Genomic DNA, 23894 nt, shown 5'->3' with positions numbered 1-23894 from the left:
AGGATCATATGTTGTGAAAACATCTTGAGAACCCTAAAATGCTATACAAGCATCAATTATAGTCACACTATAATGTGATCATAAACTCAGGAATAAATAACTTGTGGTGTCTGGGTAGCACCATAAATGTGCAGAGCTGCCAGGAGGAAGACAATGAGGCCTTGGTGGCTGAGGGGTCCTTCTGAAGTGTTTTCTTGTCGAGTCTCCTGCTTTTAGCCTCCCTCCAACTCCTTCCCTCTATCTTTTCATTCTTCCTTTCCCTCTTCCCTTCTCACTAGTATGCATACTTTAATTTGTTCAAACAACAACATAACACTCTGCTTAAATTAAATTAATTAGCAGTTTATGCCAATTACAAATTTATACTGTTAAGGTGAGTTAGGAGTTGAATTTTTTTTTAAGTTCATTCAATGAAGATGAAAAACACTTTTCTATTTCGCTGTGCTGAACCAGTCTATTTCTTTTTCTTTTTTCTTTTTTTCTTTTTTTCTTTTTTTTTTTTTGAGATGGAGTCTCACTCTGTCGTCCAGGCTGGAGTGCAGTGGCACAATCTTGGCTCACTGCAAGCTCTGCCTCCCGGGTTCACGCCATTCTCCTGCCTCAGCCTCCCAAGCTGGGACTGCAGGCACCCGCCACCACGCCCAGCTAATTTTTTTTGCATTTTTAGTAAAGACAGGTTTTCACTGTGTTAGCCAGGATGGTCTTGATCTCCTGACCTCGTGATCCTCCTGCCTCGGCCTCCCAAAGTGCTGGGATTACAGGCATGAGCCACCGTGCCTGGCCTGAACCAGTCTATTTCTAGTCAAAACTTGAGTTTGGCGTAACTGCAAGTAATCACTATTTTAGGTAGAATCATAGTCTTTCTCATGCAACAGAAATGGTGGATGAGCATATTGACGCCTGGACTCAAAGCCTCTCCAGGCTACAACTTTGAATCTACCGGTGTCTCTCTGTTGCCAATAGGAAAAAGGATTAGGGCTGTTCTTAATCCACATAGACAAAGGTTGGACTTGGACACTCTGTGTAGCTGGGGAAAGACTCAGAGCTTTGGAGTCAGACAGAGCTGATGTTGAGTTAAGTTTGGCACTTGTTAGTTATGCATCTTTGTTTTATTTTTTTTTAATTTTTCCTATTTTTTTATTATTATACTTTAGGTTTTATGGTACATGTGCGCAATGTGCAGGTAAGTTACATATGTATACATGTGCCACGCTGGTGCGCTGCACCCACTAACTCGTCATCTAGCATTAGGTATATCTACCAATGCTATCCCTCCCCCCTCCCCCCACTCCACAACAGTCCTCGAAGTGTGATGTTCCCCTTCCTGTGTCCATGTGTTCTCATTGTTCAATTCCGACCTATGAGTGAGAATATGCAGTGTTTGGTTTTTTGTTCTTGCGATAGTTTACTGAGAATGATGATTTCCAATTTCATCCATGTCCCTACAAAGGACATGAACTCATCATTTTTTATGGCTGCATAGTACTCCATACTGTATATGTGCCACATTTTCTTAATCCAGTCTATCATTGTTGGACATTTGGGTTGGTTCCAAGTCTTTGCTATTGTGAATAATGCCGCAATAAACATACGTGTGCATGTGTCTTTATAGCAGCATGATTTATAATCCTTTGGGTATATACCCAGTAATGGGATGGCTGGGTCGAATGGAATTTCTAGTTCTAGATCCCTGAGGAATCGCCACACTGACTTCCACAAGGGTTGAACTAGTTTACAGTCCCACCAACAGTGTAAAAGTGTTCCTATTTCTCCACATCCTCTCCAGCACCTGTTGTTTCCTGACTTTTTAATGATTGCCATTCTAACTGGTGTGAGATGGTATCTCATTGTGGTTTTGATTTGCATTTCTCTGATGGCCAGTGATGGTGAGCATTTTTTCATGCGTTTTTTGGCTGCATAAATGTCTTCTTTTGAGAAGTGTCTGTTCATGTCCTTCGCCCACTTTTTGATGCGGTTGTTTGTTTTTTTCTTGTAAATTTGTTGGAGTTCATTGTAGATTCTGGATATTAGCCCTTTGTCAGATGAGTAGGTTGCGAAAATTTTCTCCCATTTTGTAGGTTGCCTGTTCACTCTGATGGTAGTTTCCTTTGCTGTGCAGAAGCTCTTTAGTTTAATTAGATCCCATTTGTCAATTTTGGCTTTTGTTGCCATTGCTTTTGGTGTTTTAGACATGAAGTCCTTGCCCATGCCTATGTCCTGAATGGTAATGCCTAGGTTTTCTTCTAGGGTTTTTATGGTTTTAGGTCTAACATTTAAGTCTTTAATCCATCTTGAATTGATTTTTGTATAAGGTGTAAGGAAGGGATCCAGTTTCAGCTTTCTACATATGGCTAGCCAGTTTTCCCAGCACCATTTATTAAATAGGGAATCCTTTCCCCATTTCTTGTTTTTCTCAGGTTTGTCAAAGATCAGATAGTTGTAGATATGTGGCATTATTTCTGAGGGCTCTGTTCTGTTCCATTGATCTATATCTCTGTTTTGGTACCAGTACCATGCTGTTTTGGTTACTGTAGCCTTGTAGTATAGTTTGAAGTCAGGTAGTGTGATGCCTCCAGCTTTGTTCTTTTGGCTTAGGATTGACTTGGTGATGCGGGCTCTTTTTTGGTTCCATATGAACTTTAAAGTAGTTTTTTCCAATTCTGTGAAGAAAGTCATTGGTAACTTGATGGGGATGGCATTGAATCTGTAAATTACCTTGGGAAGGATGGCCATTTTCATGATATTGATTCTTCCTACCCATGAGCATGGAATGTTCTTCCATTTGTTTGTATCCTCTTTTATTTCCTTGAGCAGTGGTTTGTAGTTCTCCTTGAAGAGGTTCTTCACATCCCTTGTAAGTTGGATTCCTAGGCATTTTATTCTCTTTGAAGCAACTGTGAATGGGAGTTCACTCATGATTTGGCTCTCTGTTTGTCTGTTATTGATGTATAAGAATGCTTGTGATTTTTGTACATTGATTTTGTATCCTGAGACTTTGCTGAAGTTGCTTATCAGCTTAAGGAGATTTTGGGCTGAGACAATGGGGTTTTCTAGATATACAATCATGTCATCTGCAAACAGGGACAACTGGACTTCCTCTTTTCCTAATTGAATACCCTTTATTTCCTTCTCCTGCCTAATTGCCCTGGCCAGAACTTCCAACACTATGTTGAATAGAAGTGGTGAGAGAGGGCATCCCTGTCTTGTGCCAGTTTTCAAAGGGAATGCTTCCAGTTTTTGCCCATTCAGTATGATATTGGCTGTGGGTTTGTCATAGATAGCTCTTATTATTTTGAGATACGTCCCATCAATACCTAATTTATTGAGAGTTTTTAGCATGAAGGGTTGTTGAATTTTGTCAAAGGCCTTTTCTGCATCTGTGGAGATAATCATGTGGTTTTTGTCTTTGGTTCTGTTTATATGCTGGATTACATTTATTGATTTGCGTATATTGAACCAGCCGTGCATCCCAGGGATGAAGCCCACTTGATCATGGTGGATAAGCTTTTTGATGTGCTGCTGGATTCGGTTTGCCAGTATTTTATTGAGGATTTTTGCATCAATGTTCATCAAGGATATTGGTCTAAAATTGTCTTTTTTTGTTGTGTCTCTGCCAGGCTTTGGTATCAGGATGATGCTGGCCTCATAAAATGAGTTAGGGAGGATTCCCTCTTTTTCTATTGATTGGAATAGTTTCAGAAGGAATGGTACCAGCTCCTCCTTGTACCTCTGGTAGAATTCAGCTGTGAACCCATCTGGTCCTGGACTCTTTTTGGTTGGTAAGCTATTGATTATTGCCACAATTTCAGCTCCTGTTATTGGTCTATTCAGAGATTCAACTTCTTCCTGGTTTAGTCTTGGGAGGGTGTATGTGTTGAGGAATTTATCCATTTCTTCCAGATTTTCTAGTTTATTTGCGTAGAAGTGTTTGTAGTATTCTCTGATGGTAGTTTGTATTTCTGTGGGATCGGTGGTGATATCCCCATTATCATTTTTTATTGCATCTATTTGATTCTTCTCTCTTTTTTTCTTTATTAATCTTGCTAGCAGTCTATCAGTTTTGTTGATCCTTTCAGAAAACCAGCTCCTGGATTCATTAATTTTTTGAAGGGTTTTTTGTGTCTCTATTTCCTTCAGTTCTGCTCTGATTTTAGTTATTTCTTGCCTTCTGCTAGCTTTTGAATGTGTTTGCTCTTGCTTTTCTAGTTCTTTTAATTGTGATGTTAGGGTGTCAATTTTGGATCTTTCCTGCTTTCTCTTGTGGGCATTTAGTGCTATAAATTTCCCTCTACACACTGCTTTGAATGCATCCCAGAGATTCTGGTATGTTGTGTCTTGGTTCTCATTGGTTTCAAAGAACATCTTTATTTCTGCCTTCATTTCATAATGTACCCAGTAGTCATTCAGGAGCAGGTTGTTCAGTTTCCATGTAGTTGAGCGATTTTGAGTGAGATTCTTAATCCTGAGTTCTAGCTTGATTGCACTGGGATCTGAGAGATAGTTTGTTATAATTTCTGTTCTTTTACATTTATTGAGGAGAGCTTTACTTCCAAGTATATGGTCAATTTTGGAATAGGTGTGGTGTGGTGCTGAAAAAAATGTATATTCTGTTGATTTGGGGTGGAGAGTTCTGTAGATGTCTATTAGGTCTGCTTGGTGCAGAGCTGAGTTCAATTCCTGGGTATCCTTGTTGACTTTCTGTCTCGTTGATCTGTCTAATGTTGACAGTGGGGTGTTAAAGTCTCCCATTATTAATGTGTGGGAGTCTAAGTCTCTTTGTAGGTCACTCAGGACTTGCTTTATGAATCTGGGTGCTCCTGTATTGGGTGCATATATATTTAGGATAGTTAGCTCTTCTCGTTGAATTGATCCCTTTACCATTATGTAATGGCCTTCTTTGTCTCTTTTGATCTTTGTTGGTTTCAAGTCTGTTTTATCAGAGACTAGGATTGCAACACCTGCCTTTTTTTGTTTTCCATTTGCTTGGTAGATCTTCCTCCATCCTTTTATTTTGAGCCTGTGTGTGTCTCTGCACGTGAGATGGGTTTCCTGAATACAGCACACTGATGGGTCTTGACTCTTTATCCAATTTGCCAGTCTGTGTCTTTTAATTGCAGCATTTAGTCCATTTACATTTAAAGTTAATATTGTTATGTGTGAATTTGATCCTGTCATTATGATGTTAGCTGGTTATTTTGCTCGTTAGTTGATGCAGTCTCTTCCTAGTCTCGATGGTCTTTACATTTTGGCATGATTTTGCAGTGGCTGGTACCGGTTGTGCCTTTCCATGTTTAGCGCTTCCTTCAGGAGCTCTTTTAGGGCAGGCCTGGTGGTGACAAAATCTCTCAGCATTTGCTTGTCTGTAAAGTATTTTATTTCTCCTTCACTGATGAAGCTTAGTTTGGCTGGATATGAAATTCTGGGTTGAAAATTCTTTTCTTTAAGAATGTTGAATATTGGCCCCCACTCTCTTCTGGCTTGTAGGGTTTCTGCCAAGAGATCCACTGTTAGTCTGATGGGCTTCCCTTTGATGGTAACCCGACCTTTCTCTCCGGCTGCCCTTAACATTTTTTCCTTCATTTCAACTTTGGTGAATCTGACAATTATGTGTCTTGGAGTTGCTCTTCTCGAGGAGTATCTTTGTGGTGTTCTCTGTATTTTCTGAATCTGAATGTTGGCCTGCCTTCCTAGATTGGGGAAATTCTCCTGGATAATATCCTGCAGAGTGTTTTCCAACTTGTTTCCATTCTCCCCGTCACTTTCAGGTACACCAATCAGACGTAGATTTGGTCTTTTCACATAGTCCCACATTTCTTGGAGGCTTTGCTTGTTTCTTTTTATTCTTTTGTCTCTAAACTTCCCTTCTCGCTTCATTTCATTCATTTCATCTTCCAGGGCTGACACCCTTTCTTCCATTTGATCGCATCGGCTCCTGAGGCTTCTGCATTTTTCACGAAGTTCTCGAGCCTTGGTTTTCAGCTCCATCAGCTCCTTTAAGCACTTCTCTGTATTGGTTATTCTAGTTATACATTCTTCTAAATTTTTTTCAAAGTTTTCAACTTCTTTGCCTTTGGTTTGAATATCCTCCCGTAGCTCGGAGTAATTTGATCGTCTGAAGCCTTCTTCTCTCAGCTCGTCAAAGTCATTCTCCGTCCAGCTTTGTTCCGTTGCTGGTGAGGAACTGCCTTCCTTTGGAGGAGGAGAGGTATTCTGCTTTTTAGAGCTTCCAGTTTTTCTGCTCTGTTTTTTCCCCATCTTTGTGGTTTTATCTACTTTTGGTCTTTGATGATGGTGATGTACAGATGGGTTTTTGGTGTGGATGTCCTTTCTGTTAGCTTTCCTTCTAACAGACAGAACCCTCAGCTGCAGGTCTGTTGGAGTACCTGGCCGGCCGTGTGAGGTGTCAGTCTGCCCCTGCTGGGGGGTGCCTCCCAGTTAGGCTGCTCGGGGGTCAGGGGTCAGGGACCCACTTGAAGAGGCAGTCTGCCCGTTCTGAGATCTCCAGCTGCGTGCTGGGAGAACCACTGCTCTCCTCAAAGCTGTCAGACACGGACATTTAAGTCTGCAGAGGTTACTGCTGTCTTTTTGTTTGTCTGTGTCCTGCCCCCAGAGGTGGAGCCTACAGAGGCAGGCAGGCCTCCTTGAGCTGTGTTGGGCTCCACCCAGTTCAAGCTTCCAGGCTGCTTTGTTTACCTAAGGGAGCCTGGGCAATGGCGGGCGCCCCTCCCCCAGCCTCGCTGCCGACTTGCTGTTTGATCTCAGACTGCTGTGCTAGCAATCAGCGAGACTCCGTGGGCGTAGGACCCTCTGAGCCAGGTGTGGGCTATAATCTCCTGGGGCACCGTTTCCTAAGCCCGTGGGAAAAGCATGGTATTCCGGTGGGAGTGGCCCGATTTTCCAGGTGCTGTCTGTCACCCCTGGAAAGGGAACTCCTGACCTCTTGCGCTTCCCGAGTGAGGCAATGCCTCGCCCCTGCTTAGGCTGGCGCACAGTGCACTCACCCACTGACCTGCGCCCACTGTCTGGCACTCCCTATTGAGATGAACACGGTACCTCAGATGGAAATGCAGAAATCACCCGTCTTCTGCCTTGCTCTCGCTGGGAGCTGTAGACCGGAGCTCTTCCTTATGTATCTTTGAACAAATAAATAAAGTCTCTAAAAAAACAATGATATTTAACTTAATGGAATGAGAGTTAATGGTTAAACTAAATGTAAAGTGGGCATGGATTCTATGCCAAGAGCAATGGTCAGCGTTTAGGGTACTGCGAATAACATCACAGAGGTAAGGTCCTGCCCTCATGAACTCACTGTCTCTAGATGCTCTTTTTCCCCATTTTTTTTTTGTGTGTCATTTCTGACATGTAGGCTCCAGCACATAACCTCCAGATACATACTATTTTATTCCAAAGATAATTCAGACTTAATGGGTTATTGTTACTGCCAATAATCCAGTTAATAAATATGAGCAATTTATTCTAATTCATTTTAATAAGCTTATATAAAGATGGGAGGATGGAGAATAATCTCAGAGGAACTTTCAGTTGACTAGAGCTTCCAAAAGCACAGAATGAAATAAACTGGTGATATATAAATTGACTTTAGATTGTGCACCAACAATACATTTAGTCTTCCTACATATTTTACTTTATTTACTAGAGAAAAACCATCATAAGCCCATCAAAATCATGATTGAATTTATGTATATCACTACTTAGTAGAAAAAGTGAAATGAATTTAAAATATTAAGTATTTATACAGATATTACAATTACTTAATATTACAGAGATGGTGAAAAACCTGAAGGTAAAATTTAACTAGATTAGAGGGTGGAATATTTTGGCTAAAATTTACTCTGAACATCTATAAATCATGATATCAGATGAGAACATCACAGAAACATGGCTGAGGCTTGGATGTTCTGAGAGCATTGTTATATAAAATTTACTGACAGACCTGAGGATGATTGATTCGGAGAAAAGATCATTAAAGGAATATATGAACATTTTATTTAGATATGAAAGGCTGCTCTGTGGAAGAAGAAGCAAACTTATTCTCAGCTGATCCAGAGAAAAGACTAGGATTAATGGTCTAAAATTTCAGGAAACCAGCTCTTTTAATCAATATAAGGGTGACCTTTTTAATAATTAGAATCATTTAGAATCAAGTTCTGGTCAGCTTCCTTGAGTTTCTCCTCTTCCTCCTTTCTGAATTCATAGTTTTTTTGAACATTCCAGGTTCCTTTTCAACTGTCTCCTGTGCCAAAGTCACTCATACAAGGTTTCTTTTCCTTTCTATTTCCTCTGCGTGGACATTAATGGAAATATTCTATGTAGAGCATAATCACATCTTAATTGCTTAACCGCTGTTAATACTGGATCAATACTTTAAAGGTACAAATGATTTTTATTTGAAGTTAGATTTTCTGCATCTTGAAATCGTCTACAGTCCCTTCACAAAAGCCTGCTTTTTTGTTTTTTTTGTTTGTTTTTTTTTGGTTATACTTTAAGTTCTAGGGTACATGTGCACAACATGCAGGTTTGTTACATATGTATACATGTGCCTTGTTGGTGTGCTGCACCCATTAACTCCTCATTTACATTAGGTATTTCTCCTAATGCTATCCCTCCCCACTCCCCTCACACACGACAGGCCCCAGTGTGTGATGTTCCCTGCCAATCAACATAATTTTGAACTCCTCTTGTCTGTAGCTATGTAACTAGCTCAGAAAAAAATAAGTCTGAAAATGTGGCCTTGCTTTGCTCACATGACCTTGAGCGGAACATTTCCCCTTTCTAGGTTTCAGTATCCTCATTTTCTACAGTTAATCATTTGGACTAGATGATCCCTAGAGTTTCTCCATACTCTAATTTTCCATGATTCTATTAATCAGCTTTCCCCACAGTGGTGTAGGCAAACTCTTAATTATCCAATGAAACTTTGATAGATTCTGTGTAAATAGTTGTAATTCTTTCTCTGTGTTGTATTCATTTAGGCTCTGCCTAAAATAAATAGTCAGCTATCTAATTTAAAATTGTATCCTCAGTCTGCTTAGTATTTATGTGTAGGTCTCATTGAGAGACAAAAAAGTGTGGGGGGGAATACTTTATTCACAAATGTGAACTTTGTTCACAATATTGAACTTAAAAACCAACAGAAAAATCTCTTAAATTTTATTTTAAATCTTTTGGTGAGAACTACAACTGGTTCCATGTCTAGGTGAAAATAATAAAATTTTTCTCTTTTAAGAAATTGATAATTTTATGTCTTTCCTAGAAATTCAAATATAGATCAAAGAAGAAAAGTCTTGGTGAAAAGTTGTCATGTATATTTTAATAAAATATTTACTGGGATATAATTTATATACCATACAATTCAGAGATTTAAATATATAATTCATTTTTTTTTAGTATGTTCGCAAAATTCTGAAACCATCACATTAATCAATTTTAGGACATTTTTGTCACCCCAAAAAGAAACCCCACACCCATTTGTAGTGAGTTTCCATCCTCTTCTTCCTCCTCCCCCAACTGTGCCAGTCCTAGGCAACCATTAATATACTTTGTTTCTATAGATTTGCCTATTCAAGACGTTTTGTATAAATGGAATCAAACAATGTGTCGTCTTTTTTCACACATTGGCTTCTTTGTGTTAATTTATTGGCATAATTGGCTTCTTTCACTTAGTATACATTTTTAAAGGTTCATGAATGTTGTAGTATTTATCAGGACTTTCTTCCTTTTTATGGCTGAAGAATATTTAATTTCATGGATATACCATTTTATTTTATCCATTCATGGATTTAGGGACCTGTGGGTTGTTTCCATCTTTTGGTTATTATAAATAATGCTGATAGAAACATTTATTTACAAGGTTTTGTGTAGTTGTATGTCTTAATTTCTCTTGGGTGTATACCTGGGGGTGGAATTGCTGAGTCAAGTGGAATCTTTATGTTTAACTTTTTGAGGCACTGTCAGTCTCTTCCAGAATGTCTACACAATTTTACAATTCCACCAGCAATTAATGAGGGATCTAACTTCTCCGCATACTAGCCAACACTGGTTATTATCCATCTCTTTTATTAGAGCCATCCTAGTGGGTATGAAGTGGAATCTCGTTGTGATTTTGATTTGTATTTACTTGATGACTGATGATGTTGAGCACGTTTTCATGTATTTATTCATCATTTGTATATTTTCTTTAGAGAAATGTCTATGGAGACCTTTTGCTCAATTTATTTGGGTTGTTTGTCTTTTTAATAATTAATTTACAGGAGTTCTTTACATATTCTAACACTAGTTCCTTATCAGATATATGATTTGATTTGAAAATACTATTTTCCTGTTCTGTGGGTTGTTAGTCACTTTCTTAATAGTGTCCTTTGAAGCAAAAAGTTTTTTCTTTAAGTTTGAAGAAATCCAATTTATTTATTTATTTTTTCTCTTTTTGCTTATGCTTTGGTGTCATGTCTAAGAATCCATTGCCAAATTAAAGGTCATGAGAACTTACTTCTATGCTTCCTTCTAACGTTTTATAACTTTAGCTTTTCTGTTTAGGTCTTTGATCCATTTTGAGTCCATTTTTGTATACAAAGTGCAGTAAGGATGAAAATTATTATTTTCCATATGCAATCCAGTTGGCTCAGAGCTGTTTATTAAACACGCTATTCATTTTTCATTGAATGGTCTTGGCACCATTGTTGAAAATCAATTGACCTTGGATAATATGGGTTTACTTCTGAACTCTCAATTCTGTTCCATTGATCCATATGTTTATCCTTATGCTAGAACCATACTGTGTTGATTACTGTCACTTTGTAGTGTATTTTGAAATTAGAAAGTGTGAATCCTCCATTTTTTTTCTTCGTTAAGATTGTTTTGATTAATCTGAGGTCTTGAGTTTCTATATGAATTTGGGGGTCATCTTGTAAATTTCTACATGGAAATGAACTGGAATCCAGATAGAAGTTGTGTACAATATGCAAATTAATTTGGAAATATTACTATTTCAATAATTGTCTTGTGCTTTATGAACATGAATGTCTTTCCATTTATTTAGATCTTTTTACTTTTTCTGATTAATGTTTGATTTTGTCAGAGTATAATTTTTACAGTTTAATAAATTTATTACTGTTTAGTTTTTTTTGCTATTACAAATAGAATTATTAATTTTAATTTTAGGATTGTTTATTGTGTATTAACAATTGATTTTGATTCACTGATTTTATATTCTACCATCTTGCCAAACTCTTCTATTAGTTCTAATAGATTTTAGTTGATTCATTGGGTTTTCACATACTTGTTTATGAAAAATGTATATATATAGATAAATAATGAATGTTATGTGCAAGTAGAGATAATGTTACTTTTTCCTTTCAAATTTAGATGTCTAGTATTTCATCTTCCTGTTTCATTGCCTGGCTAGAATTTTTACTGAAATGTTAGATAGAAGGGTGAGAGTACATATCTTTTTCTTCTTCCTAATCTTAGAGTGAAAACATTCATTCTTTTACCATTATGCATGATATTATTTATGGATTTTCATAGATATACTTTCTCAGGCTGAGGAAGTTCCCTTCTAGTTCATTGAGTGTTTTATTATGAAAGGCTGTTGGATTTGGTCAAATTTCTTTTCTGCATCTATAGAGATAATCATATGTTTTAAAAAATATTTTATTATATTGCTATTGTGTATTATATTAATTTCTGGGTTTTAAACCAATCTTGCATTTTTGGGACACATTGCACTTGTGCATGCTCTATAATCTTTTTTTAATTTTGCTGGATTTTATTTGTTAGTATTTTCTTGAGAATTTTTATCTCTATATTAATAATATGTATCAGTCTGTAGTTTTCTTGTAATGTCTTTGCCTGATTTTAGTATCACTGTAATACTGACCTTAGAAATAGTTGGAAACTGTTTCTCCTCTTCTAATATTTTTAAAAAAAGAGTTTGAAGAATTGATATTAATTCTTCTAAGAAATTTAGGTAGAATTCACCAGAGCAACCACCTGAACCAGGGCCTCTCTTTGTGAGTTGTCTTTCTTTCCTTTATTTCCTTTCTTTATTTCCTTTCATTCTTTCCTTTCTTTCTTTCCTTTTCTTTCTTTCCTTTCTTTTCTTTTCTTTTCTTTCTTTTTTTTTTTTTTTTACAGGGTCTTTCTCTGTTACCCAGACTAAAGTGAAGGGACATGATCATAGCTCACTGTAGTCTCAATCTCCTGGGCTAAAGGAATTCTCCTGCCTTAGCCTCCTGTGTAGCTGAGACTACAGGTGCCCACACCACCATTCATGCCTAATTTTTATTTTTATTTTTGTAATATGGGTTTTTACTATGTTGCCTAGGCAGATCTCAAACTCCTGGCTTCAAGCGATCCTCCTACCTCAGCCTTCCAAAGTGCTGGGATTACAAGTGTGAGCCACCACACCCAGCCTCAGCATAGTTTTTGATTACACATTCAATCTTTTTTACTTTTTATAGGTGTATTCATATTTTCTAATTATTCTTGAAATAATTTGAATAGCTTGTGTCTTTCTAGGATTTGGTCTATTTCATCCAGGTTATCTAATTTGTTGATGTATAGTTGTTCATAGTATTCTCTTAAATACTTTTTATTTCTATAAGGTTGGTAATAACGCTCCCTCTATTATTTCTGCTTTTAGTGATTTGAATCCTTCTCTCTCTCTCTCTGTAAATCTCCTTAAAGATTTACCAATTTAGTTGATCTTTTCAGAGAAGAAACTTAGTTTCATTAATCTTATCCACTCTTCTTTAATTCTCTATTTTATTTATATCCACTCTTATTTTTACTGTTTTCTTTCTTATTTTGGCTTTGAGATATAGTTCATTTTTCTTTTTCTAGTATCTTAAGGTAGAAGATTGGGTTATTGATTTGTGATCTTCTTTAATATAGGTGTTTATAGCTATAAATTTCCTTCTGAACACTACTTTTGCTGCATCTCATAATTTTTGGTATGTTGTTTTGTGTTTCATTCATCTAAAAATATTTCTCATTTCTTTTGTGGCTTATTCTTTTAATCAGTGGTTATGTTAGGAGTGTGTTGTTTAATTTCCACATATTTGTGAGTTTCCCAATTTATTTCTGTCATTTCATCTTAAAGAACTTTTTTAGTTTTCCTTGTAAGTTTAGTCTTTTAAGCAACAAATTCTCTCAGTTTTTGTTTGTCTGAGAATGTCTTATTTTTACTTCATTTACGAAAGATATCCTCCCAGTAGGTGTATGTTGCTGCACATAAGATTTTTCAGCATTTCTCTGAGGCTGTGTTTATTTTTCTTCATTCTTTTTTCTCTCTGTTCTTCAGGGTGTTTAATATCTACAGATTTATCTTCAAGTTCACTAATTTTTTCCTTCTGGCAATTCAAGTATGCTTTTGAGCATCTGTAGTGAATTTATCTTTTTAGTTATTGTATTTTTAATTCCAGAATTTCCATTTTTTTTAAATAATTTCTTTTTATTTATATTCTTCATGATACGTTGTCATCATACCTTCTTTAACTTCTTTAATCATGGTTTCCTTTAGTTCTTTGAACATATTTATAATGGCTACTTTGAAGTCTTTGTCTGCTTTGTCTGACATCTACTTACTCTGCTTTTGTTACCTGCTTATATTTTCCTGTCATTGGGTCAGAATTTCATGCTTCTTTGCCTGCTTATAATTTTTTGTTAGAAACTGGACATTTTATATACTTTATTTTTATTTTCTGCCCCAATATGATCTGCAAAAAACAAAAAAATTGACATTTTGGATAATATAGAAACTTCAGGTCCTTGCTCCCAATCCCCTTTGGGGCTTGTTATTGTTATTGAGTTATTTATTTGTTTAGTGACTGACTGTATTATTTTTGCGAAGTTTGTTTCCTCTGCAGTGAGTTAAATTACAGATGTTCATATAAAGTTGTATCCAGAATAGATTTTTAGTAAAATTGCAAAAGTGGCGTGCATAGAGCATGCTTCTAACTATGGAGGCAGAAACAAGAACATCTCAGCATAGACGATTTCTGAAAAAAGAGCCAAGAAACTAGTGAAGTAGCTACTTCTGGGAAGGAGAATAAAGAACTAGTGGGCTATTATGAAGAGAAACTCATCTTTCCTTATATCTTTTTTTTTTACCATATGTTTTGTTTTGCCAGGTATGTGATTCTTCATAAATATACAAGGGCAGAACAAGTGATTTTTTTTATTTTCATTAGAATAAGAATCTTAGCAATCTGTTAATAAATCATGAATATATAATTTAAATAAACATTAAATGACTTTATTTAGAAATTCTGCTTTGATTAGAGATTAATGGTGAGTGAACTTGAATTTATCAAACTTATTTGATAGTTTTCAAAATCAAACCAGTCTTTGTCTACTGTTTTATCTGGTTAAGTCATTAATGATATTATAAACATTAGCAAAGGTGTCTGACTTTAGAACTAAATTGTTAACCTAGAGGAAATGCAGATATGTTTTGATTATTTCCTTCTCTGCCCTGTTGGTAGCCTTCAGGGATGGCTATTACCTTGCCCTTGTGCTCACTTCCACTTCACTAGGGTTTCCCCTTATGTGGCCCCTTCTCCTTGCTCAGTTTCAAGATCTTTTGCAGAGTGCATTTATTTCTCAATAATTGCAGGCAACCAAGAAAACTGTGAACTCTTTCTCAAACTTTATTGTCTGAGTTCCCCTCCCCCGGAAGGACTCTGTGCCTCCTCCCTTTAGAGTTTGGCTCTTCTCTGATCAGGTTCACTACAGCAAGATTAACCTGTCATTAAAAAAGATAATTGTACTTCAGGTTTTTCCTGTTTCTTAAATGAATGTTTAACTTAGCTCCAAACCCCCTTGCCAGAAAGCGACTGAAAAGCCCTTGGCAACAGAAAGCTGATTATTTGCAAAAGTGGGACTCCTAATTGGAAAATGTGATGGAATGAAAATAGTGAGTCCCCAGTAATCTCCTTCTAAAATGATAATGTGTTCCACTTAATGAATATTAATGTGTCATATTCATGAGCCTGGAGAATTTGAACCTGTGAGATAAGAATTTTTTTTCCTTCGGAACCAACATGCTTACTCATTCACACTTCTCCCATTCACAGGGACAAGCCTGCCATTCTTGATGGGACACCTCTAGCAGACGGCAATTAGCATGTATGCAGACCTCTAATTGGTTGCGAATTTTTTTATGATTTTTTTTTCTGTTCCTTGGAGTAATTATGCATGCTTTTATACTCTTTATTCTGCTCTGTTATAAATTCCTAACAGCAAATGACCATGTATTTCACCTCTTCTTTAATTTCACTGCTCATAGGGAATGTGCAATGTATGCAACTTGACCATAATTTAGAAGGACTGATTGTGTTATTACGAAACACAAAGAAGCTATATATCCAAATTTGCGTGTATGTGCCAAGACTTTTACCTGATGCTCCACACTCATTGCAATAATGTAGTTATTACTTAAAACATACCGAGAACTTTTCTTTGAGATCAGGTCACGTTTCCTGGGATAAAGGGAAGTGAAAGCCTGTACTATGATTAGCTTGGTGGTGCCAAATGTGATTGACGTATTTAAGACACAGTTTTTGCATAGTAATCAGGACTAGACCTCACAAGGGCCCTGGCATAATTAAATCCCATCCTTGAGACAATTCCACTTTGTAAAACTTGGGGCTTTTTAAAAGAAATTTCACTAACAGCGGAAGACTTGTACACAGAATTCATTTTTCAATCAATTGAGCGTATATAAAGGAATATTTCTTAGATATAAAAATATGTGCCAATAAATAAATTTGTAGTAGAGAAAAATTAGATTTTGCCCTGCCATTTTTTAGGGAGAATGGAATTGGATAGTGTGGGAATCCTTTGTTTTGTTTTGAGCTCAAAGCCAACCTTTGTGTAATGACTTCTTTTCCTCAGAGCTGAAATGTTGGGTCTGTGAAAGTGATGAGAAGCACAGTGGAAATAAGTTTCTGAAGGATGGAAGAGGCTGGAGGCTGGCTAGTGGGAGAAGGTTCCCAGACACATGAGAGAACCAGCAACAGGTAAGAGAAAAAATTGGTAAAGAAGAGACACATTGGAGGGGTGATTTATTTAAAAGTAAAATGCTGTTAGGTATTATAAAAAAAAAAAAATCTATCCTATGTCCCTTATGAAATCCTCAGTGAAAACTCAGTTTCATTTATTATTATTATTATTATGCTTTAAGTTTTAGGGTACATGTGCACAACGTGCAGGTTTGTTACATATGTATACATGTGCCATGTTGGTGTGTGTGCTAAGGGCTTTTCTGAGGGTTGGGTGTGACGACCGCAAGGGATACTTCCCAGGAGAAAGTTATGTTGCATTTCTGTGCTGGGCCCAAGGTAGTGATCACCAGATGGGGGTTGTATACCTTCAGTTCTCCCTTCAATTTCCAGCAGTCTCCCCTGGAGCCCCTCACAGCCTGTCATCAGCCAAGTGAATTACTTCCTTCCCTATCAGTACTTACACATTAACTTTGGGGAAACCTCAGTGCAGGAATCTCTAGCCAAATCTTAAGAAACACCGTGGCTGGCAAAACTGCAACTGATAAAATAAATTTCATATCAAATATAGGATTAAGGGGAAAACAATGAAAGTGGCATTGAATGTATGAGTGTCAAAAATAAATAAAAATTGGCATTGAACGCATGAGTGTCAAAAATAAATAAAAATTGTACAAAGCCTCCATTCCCTCAAACAAAGCAAATTTCTCATCTTTCTGAATCTGCTCAGGTAAGTAAATGTGTACCTGCATCACAGTGTTTAGCTGTTCAGGTGATGTTGCTGCTGGACATTAAGAAGTTCACATATCTGAAATTAAATATCTTTTTAACTTGAATTGCCTCATTTCATTGTTTCTTTGGATTGAGCAGTGGCATGGGTTAGTGGTTAAGTGCCCGAATACCTAAGTTTTAAGACAGTTTGAAGCTCAGCTCTGCAATGTATGATTCCCATGATCCAGGGAAGGATGAAATAACCTCTCCTTACTTCATCTGTAGATGCAGATTTAAATCATCCTTACCTGACAAGAGGACCCAGTGAATCAATGTAAGTAAAAGGCTTAATCCAGTTGCTGGTGCAGGGGAAGCACAGTGTGTTTACTATCTTCTTACTTCATTTTCAGAAGATAGACAGGGTGTTAGTACCACCACTGGCCTGTCACAAGTCATCTCATTGGTCAACAGTTATTTTGGGGGCCTGATGCCCTTCCACTCACAAAGAGGATGGTGTGTAAAGAATCTCTCTTGGTGTGACTCCAGGACTGGCCCACTGGCTTTTAATAGACAAAACCCTCCTCTTTACTTAGGCAGGAATCAGCCCAAGACTGAGGATTGGCAAATTGTGAGTTTTGATACTGATATGTAACTCATTCTTAATGACTCATCCACATACGTTGTAGTGCCATCTCTGAAAACTGAGAACCCCTGAGATTGTAGTAGGAAAGATTTCTAGTGCCAGGAAGAGTAATAGCCCTAAATCAACATGGCCCAAGGACACGAGCAATTCCATAATGTAAGTGATGATAACCTGTAAAATTATAGTTTTTATTTTCTTCTACTTTTACTGTAATAACAATCTGGTAAAGAAGAGTAAAGACACATACAAGGCTGTCAATATTTTAAACATTTTTAGGAGGAGAAATCTAAAAGAAGAAAGGAAATGAGATAAGACACATATACTGCATGGAAATGATAGCAAAATTTATTTAGAAAATAATCTTCTTTTTACATTTTAGCATTTAAAAATAATTTTTTATACATATGCCCACAAGCATAGTTTTTACAAAAATATAAATCCTGAACTTAGCATACATACCATTTTTAGTACAGTCTTTTATTCTCTTTTTCACATATCTTCTTTCTGCACCTCAGCCAATAAGATTCCCTGCTTCACATACTCTCTCAGTGCTTGTTAAAAGCATTCTGGAAATATTTTTATATATTTCTCCATGATTATCATGTCATGATTTTATACATATATAGAGATTTTTGGCCTTTGTTCTTTTAAAAAATTATTTTATATTTGCTTTTTTGAATCTTTGGTTCCTCAGATAATGAAATAAAATCCTAGTCAACTGGACTAACATTAATTTATTATTATTTTTTAAAATGCTGCATGGTGTGACTGTACAGTAATCAACTATTCCTGTATACAAAAACATTCATTTTGGTTTACAGGATTTCCCATTTTTATCCTTTTCCTAGATCGTGCCCCCAAATGGTTATGTCTTAGTTTATATCTGTTGCTTTAAACGAATACCTGAGGAAGGCCCAGTAATTTGTTTTGAAAAAGGTTTATTTGGCTTATGGTCCTGCAGGTTGTGCAGGAAGCATGGCACCAGCGTCTGCTTTGGGTGAGGGCCTCCAGCTGCTTCCACTCATGGTGGAAGGCAAAGGAAAACTGGCTGTGCAGAGATCATGTGGTGAGAGAGGAAGCAGGAAAGGAGAGGTGCCAGGTGCTTTTTAACAACCAGCTCTGGTGGGAGCTAATAGAGTGAGAACTCACTCGCCGTCCGCCATCCTAGGGAGGGCATTAATCTATTCATAAGGGATTTGCCCCCCCCATGACCCAAAAACCTCCCATTAAGTCCCATCTCCAATATTGGGGATCAAATTTCAACATAAGATTTGGAGGGGTAAATAAACCAAATTATAACAGTTTATTTCTTGATTTTTTGTCTTATCCTTATAAAATAAGCTAGTAGCTTACATTTATGTTTTCCTGGCTACCAATGAGTTTTCACATATCTTCATAAGTTTATTGGCTTTTGGGGTTTTGCTCTTTGGTAAAATTTTAATGAATATTCACAAGTTGTTTTACTCATTTGTGTCAGTTAGAAAAGAGTCTTGACTTTTCCCCCAAATCTCATAGTTACCTGTTTATTTTATGATATGATTGTCACTCAAAATAATCAATTTTTACATAGTTGCTGTGGTCTGAATGTTTGTGTACCTTAAAAATACGTATTTTGAAATCTAATCCCCAGTATGTAGGTATTAAGAGATGGAAACTTTGGAAGGTGACTAGATCGTGAGGGTGGAGCCGTCGTGAACAGGACCAGTACCCTTATGAAAGAAGCCTGAGGGAGTTCAACTCACCCCTTTCTATTATGTGAGGATGCAGCAAGAAGATGTTGTCTATGAGGTAAGAGCCCTCACCAGACAATTTGATGGCAACTTGATCTTGGACTTCTCAGTCTCCAGAACTGTGAGCAATAAATTTCTGTTATTTATAAATTACCAGTCTGAGGAATTTTGGTATAGCAGCCCAAATGGACTAAGACAATAGTAAAATGTATCTATGTTTTATTTTGTAGCTTTAGATTTTCTATTCTGGATTAGAACATTTTTCTGCCCTTGGCTTATACATATTGTCTTCAGGATAGTCTCTAAATGTTTCATTGCTTCATTATTTTACATGTAAATCTTTAGTCTACTTGGGAAATAATTTCATATATTGTAGAAAATCATGTCCAATATAATTATTTTCCATATGGGTAGCCAGTGCCCCGACATCATATATTGAAAAGTGTATTCTCTTACTTTGGGAGGCCGAAGCAGGCGGATCCCTTGATGTCAGGAATTTGAGACCAGCCTGACTAACATGGTGAAACCCCATCTCTATTAAAAAAAAATACAAAAATTAGTTGGGTTCGGTGGTGGGCACCTGTAATCTCAGATACTTGGGAGGCTGAGGCAGGAGAATTGCTTGACCCTGGGAGGTGGAGGTTGCAGTGAGCGGAGATTGCACCACTGCACTCCGGCCTGGGTGACAGAGCGAGACTCCATATCAACAACAACAACAAAAAGTGTATTCTCTTGTAGCTGAACTGAAATACCAAACAAATTTTTATATGTATCAGTATATATTTGTGGATTTTCTATTCAGTTCTCTTAATCTCATTGTCTCTTCTGGCTAATGACATATTGGTTTAGTTACAATAGTTTTAGAATAGTTTGAATCCTGGCATGACCAATGTCTTGCCATTCTTTCTTTCTATTTACTAAATACTGTTTGGCTATTATCTAAAAGTTATTTCTTTTTATGAAAACTTTAAATGCCACTTTATGTAATCATAAAAAGCACTGTCTTGGGCTTTAACCAAAATGTTATTATATTTATTAATTTAGAAAGATTTTATATTTTGTGATCTTAAGTCTGCTATCCAAAAAAATGGCATGCCTTTGGCTGGGAGTGGTGGCTCATGCTGTAATCCCAGCACTTTGGCTCATACCTGTAATCCCAGCACTTTGGGAGGTCAACGTGGGTGGATCAATTGAGGTCAGGAGTTCAAGACCAGCCTGGCCAACCTGGTGAAACCTCATCTCTTCTAAAAATACAAAAATTAGCTGGGTGTGGTGGTGGGTGCCTGTAATCCCAGCTACTCGGGAGGCTGAGGCAGGAGAATCACTTGAACCCGGGAGGCAGAGGTTGCAGTGAGCCCAGATCGCACCATTGCAATGGAGGCTGGGCGACAGAGCGAGACTCCATCTCAAAAAAGAAAAAAATAAATAAATAAATAAATGGCATGCCTTTTCATTTTCTATATCTTTATCATCAACATCCTATACCACTTCTATATATTTATTTTTAAGTTCTTTATAATTTATTTTTTCTACTATGTTGAATATTTTCTTCTCATTTATATGTAAAGGTGGTTATCCCTAACTTATAAATCCTATTATAAATTCTAATTTTTTCAGTCCTGGAATTTTTGGGCAAAAAATGTTATTATTATAAAATAATTTAAGCTCTTCTTTTTCAGTATTACGTACTTGAGTCTTTGCATTTTTAGAACCTCCAAGTTAATGTTAAATTATAAGGGTTATTGAGGATATTCATCTGACTTTTTATTTTGAGTGTTAAATATTGCCCATTTAGGATAATATTTTCTGTTATCTTTGGTCATTTTATTTGTTTACCTCCTTCATTTTTTACTTAAAATGTATTTAAAAGAATAATAAATTTAATCTAACATCACTTTAGCATTTGCATGTTTTATTCTTCTTTATTTTCTTAACATAATGTATTATGTAAATAAATTTCCTGATATTAACCACCCAGCTTTTCCTGGAATAAGCCTACTTGGTCATAATGTATTCTTCTTCTTATAACTGTGCAGGATCAATTTTCTAATATTGCATTTGAACTGAGATTGTATAGTAGTTTTCTGTTGCATCTTTATTATGTTTTGGTACTAAACTGTACACATAAATGAATTAGATAAATGCCCATCTTATTATCTATGGCTAGTTTAAATAACATTGGAATTATCTATTATTTAAAGATTGGATAAACTCAGCTGGAAATCCACCTAATCCTAGTGCCTTTTGTTATCCCTTCTATGATAATTAGCCTATTCAAATTTTCCCTTCTTATTGGGTCAATTTTGGTAATTGATATGTTGCTAGGAAATCATCTATTTTGTTCAGGTTTTCACATTTATTGCCAGAGAGTTACATGCTGGATGAAATGTTAATAGAAAATATAGAAAAAGTATAATTCTATCCGTAATGTTACTTAATGTAAACAGGTAAAATTGAATATGTACATGGTCATGTATTGGATAATATAAATGAAAATATTGAATTTGAGGATATTATTTTCCCCATGGGTTTCTGCTATTATAATATGATATCAGCAATATTATTTTTAAAACAAAGCATTGTACATTAGTTGTTGATAGAGTTTGGTTCTGTGTCCCCACCCAAATCTCATGTCCAGTTGTAATCCCCAATGTTGGAGGAGGGCCCTGGTTGACGGTGATTGAATCATGGGGGCACACCACTTCCCCCTTGCTGTTCTTGTGATGGTGACTAAGTTCTCAGGAGATCTGGTTGTTTAAAAATGTGTAGCACTTTCCCTTTTGCCCTCTCTCTTTCCTGCTCCATCATGTGAAGATATGCCTGCTTCCCCTTTGCTTTCCGCCATAATTGTAAGTCTCCTGAGGCCTCCCCAGTCATGCTTCCTGTACAGCCTATGGAACTTTGAATCAATTAAACCTCTTTTCTTTACCAATTACCCAGCCTCAGTTCTTTATAGCAATGCAAGAATGGACTAATACAGTGGTTAAGAAAGGAGGTTCTGAATTTGGGCAGACATGGATTCAAAATATGGGTCTGCCATGTGTTCACTGTATGACGTGGACTGTTTACTGGAAGTCTTCTAATCTGTTTTCTTGTTTGTATAATACAATGGGAATAATAATGGTGTCGTCCTCTTAGGGTAGATGTAAGGATCAAATGATCTAATGCAAAAGCTTAGCATAATGTCTGATACATTATTAACCTTTACTTATTGTTAGTTATTGTCATCAAAAAAGCAGACTGTGGAGAACCTAGAGCTACAGTTTGACTTTCATCACAGCTGATATTATTTATAATTCCATTTAGCCTTCCCAGCCGTAAGGGATGAGATGGCCAAAATGAAGAGTCTGTGGTATAGCCACTTTGTTATTATTAAACTTACAGGCCCCGGCAAGTCAATAGTTCAGTCTAATCCAAGCTGATATGCAGATGGCAGAAAGACCTCCAGGCAGAGTTATCGGAGTGCAAAAAGCTGTATGAAAATGCAGAATAATGGGCTAACAGAGAAAAAGCTAGAGGATTTAGGAAGAGACAGCAGAGTGTCATTGATGGGATGAATTTTAGGCTTTCAGGATCAATTTTAGAAATTCTGTTTCCACCATTTACTAACTGGGTCTTTGAGACTTAGTGTCCTCATTTTTAAAATGGGGCCAATAATCACACTTGGCTCATAAGATTATCTTGAGAATTAAATCAGAAGATGCATGAAAAGTTCTTGATATGTAGTACATACTTAATAAAGGTCTATATTAAGAAGTGTCAAAGTAATGCAGTCAGAGAAGGACCCCAGATAATGTACAGAGCAGTAGAATGTAAGTTTCAAGATGGACTCGTGAATAATCCCCGAAGTCAGCAGGAGAAACGATGGAATAGGAATTCCTAAGTGGCCTAATTCTGAAATGAGCATGAGAATGGAGAAAATAGTATAACACCATTTGTACTACCCGCTTTCTTAAACTCATGACTGGATTTGGGAGAAGTTCATGTTGGTCAGGAACATTGTATTTAAACTCCAATTGGATTTTCTGGATGTAAATAGTTATAGTAATGTAAATAACAAGAAGTGACTATCAGTGTGCAGATATGCATTTAGAAGTGGCCTGTTGGGGATAAGGTAGAGTCTTGTCTGGAGGGTTGGTACCTTTAACATGACACTGTAGAGGAAAGCAGCATTGATAATAATAGATACTGGGGAAAGACTAGGTTGGAGAAAAAATAAGTGAGACCAGATGATTGACATACAACATGAAGATTTTAAAGCCGGAGTTGAAACTTTCATTATAATTAAAAAATATATAGTATTATTTGTTCTGGAAGCTGTTATTGTTGTTTTGTTGTTGTCTGTTAAGCAGGGTTTTTGAAGGGACCTGATTCTTATAGGAGGAGAAAGGAGTTTACTACATTTGAGAGTCTAAGAGAAAAATCTAGGGTGGCTATAGAATAAAGTTTCTTCCTTTGGATGCAAAAAGAACAATTTTGGCTGATCACTGAAGGATATACTTAAGCCAGTTAGAAAATAACTTGCTTCCCCAAAGATGAAGGATATATAGAAAAAGAAGCCTTGAGCTGGTCAGTTAAGCAGGCAAGAGAAAGAGAAGAGAGAGGTGAGAATGCAGGAAGGAGAAATAAACGTGGCCATGAATGCTGAAACCCTTTGTATACTTCTAATTTGCCCTATTTGCTTGATACTTGTACCTTCATATTCTTCTTGCAGCTATAAAATCGCCTGAGCACTTTAAAGGCACAGCTGAGTGCACTGTGCTGGAGATCAGGCAGGCAAGGAATGAA

At 36.7% G+C, this 23894-nt stretch overlaps 1 long non-coding RNA gene across 1 annotated transcript in view; it reads left to right on the top strand.

Annotated features, from left to right (window-relative positions):
- LOC134760219 (uncharacterized) overlaps positions 1 to 23894 on the top strand; it is a 453492-nt gene that overhangs the window by 365925 nt on the left and 63673 nt on the right. The window contains exons 2-4 of the long non-coding RNA XR_010137232.1: positions 15916 to 16040; positions 17019 to 17067; positions 19007 to 19164. This is a non-coding gene — a long non-coding RNA (uncharacterized LOC134760219). The remainder of the gene's footprint in view (positions 1 to 15915; positions 16041 to 17018; positions 17068 to 19006; positions 19165 to 23894) is intronic.

Source organism: Pongo abelii, chromosome 16, assembly GCF_028885655.2.
Source record: "Pongo abelii isolate AG06213 chromosome 16, NHGRI_mPonAbe1-v2.0_pri, whole genome shotgun sequence".
NCBI classification, from domain to species: domain Eukaryota; kingdom Metazoa; phylum Chordata; class Mammalia; order Primates; family Hominidae; genus Pongo; species Pongo abelii.
This window is presented reverse-complemented; position numbering and strand designations above follow the sequence as displayed.